Raw genomic sequence first — 2,303 nt, forward strand, 5'->3', positions numbered from 1 at the left:
TATATAAAACAAAAATAAATTATTTTTAGTTCAATTTAAAATTATGTACATATGTAGTATAAATTTAGGATTTTAATTCATTTTAATTTATATATTATATATATATATAGACACACACACACACACACACACACACACACATATATATATACACACACACACACACATATATATATATATACACACACACACACACACACATATATATACATACACACACACACACACACACACACACACACACACATATATATATATATATATATATATATATAGATTATACTTAGTGCATAGTATAGCGTAAGTATATATATTATATATATATCAGCTATATTCGATATAATATTACCTAATACACTTATACTTAGTGCATAGTATAGCGTAAGTATAACATTACCTACTACACTTATACTTAGTGCATAGTATAGCGTAAGTATATATATGTTTTATATATAATCCTTCGAATATAATCTTTTTCTTTAATTTCGATACTCCTTTAAATTTGAGAGTCATTTAACAGTGTGAATCTAGTCCTAAAATGTAGAAAGTGATCAAGCTGGGTATATTTCCCGGAGACAAATCACATAGCCCACCTATTATCATCAACCATCTACTGGATATGTTCCGGTACATGTTTTTTCTCAATTTGTTTCACCAACTTTGGTAACTAGACGACAAACTGAAATATACTTTCAGCTATCTCTTCAGAATTATGCTCCTGAGGCCATTTCCCACTAGAATGAGTGACAAATTTCGTATGATAGATTGCATCAGCAACTTGGCGTCCTTCTTCTGTCCACTCTTTGGACAAAATTACTTGCATCGACAATCCTTTCACCCCTATCCAAAGCAGCCTATTCCTTCAAATCAACCTTAACAACCTTTCTTTTCGAAACTTTAATTTTCTCATCATATTCCACACACCTTGCTCAACAAGCTGATCAAAACCCCCAAAAGATACACTTTTCTTGAATTTCATTACACATAATCTGAACCCCGGCCCCCCAAAAATCCCACCATCCACGTCACTTTCTTCCTCCACTACTCTATTTTATTCGAAAACCTAGAAATGGACAATCAATAGCGACATCATGAACACCTAGCGCCCAAGAATTTGATAACTTTTTGAAACGCAAAAGAAGCACAATGAGTACTTGATGAGAAGACCTTGAGAGACCTTATTGGATAGCAAGAACATCAATTAGTGCCCTTTAGAGATTAGTGTTGGCGCAAATGATCATGAGGGGGTAGGCAAACTAACCATGGTATAAGATTTTGTGGGTAAAGAGAATTATTGAGAATCATGAATATGAGGGTTATAAGAGAGACTGAAATCGTGAGGTAGAACAAAAAATAAAATGTGTTTGTTTTCAAACTTATATGACGAATGACCTCAACGGTCGGCCTTCAAACCTTTTAAAAAACTTATCCTTGCAATAGTGGTCTTTAGCAAGTCCAAATTTTCTTATAGGAAACTCGTAGGAGAATATATCTGGAAAGAAAAAGTCCTTAGTAATTACTACATATTACTTGTTCATTCATTGCAAATGAGTTTCAGCTGTTGAGAGTAGCTAAATATCGTAACGACGCGACCAGTCGTTTTGAAATTTAGCGTGTTGTACGGCGGTTTGAGACCTTGAGTAGATTCACTTCATATATTATGAATTGCACGTGTAGTCGGATTAGATTTTCGGGAAGAGCAGAGTTAGTTTGGAAGAATAATTCTCAATTCGGAAGCTTTAAGTTTGAAGAGTTGACCATGGTTTGACTTTTAGGTAAACAACCTCGGATCGGAGTTTTGACGGTTCCGTTAGGTTCAGATGATGATTTTCGTGTATGTTCGGATTAGGATTTAGAAGTCCGTAAGTTGGTTTGATGCTTTTTAGCAAAAGTTGGAAGATTGAAGATTTAGAAGGTTGATAGGTTTGACTGACAGTTGACTTTGTTGATATCGGATCCGGATTATGGTTCCGGGAGTTGGTATAGGTCCATTGCGTCATTTGGGACTTGCATGCAAGATTTGAGATCATTCCAGGTTGATTTGGTATGGTTCGGCATGAGTTTTATAAGTTTAAACGTTCATTAGTTCATTCGACTTGAATTGAGGCGTGATTCATGATTTTGATGTTTTTTGGTGTGATTTGAGGCCTACAGTAGGTTCATGTTATGTTTTGGAACCGTTTTGTGTGATTGGGCGGGGTCCTGGGGGCCTCGGTTGTGTTTCAGATGCGTTTGGGTTGTGTAACGCTCTTATTTAATGTTTCAACGTCGTTTCTTTGGGCATAAAGGGTACCATATTAAGC

Source organism: Nicotiana attenuata, chromosome 6 (assembly GCF_001879085.1).
Source record: "Nicotiana attenuata strain UT chromosome 6, NIATTr2, whole genome shotgun sequence".
Classification (NCBI taxonomy): Eukaryota; Viridiplantae; Streptophyta; class Magnoliopsida; order Solanales; family Solanaceae; genus Nicotiana; species Nicotiana attenuata.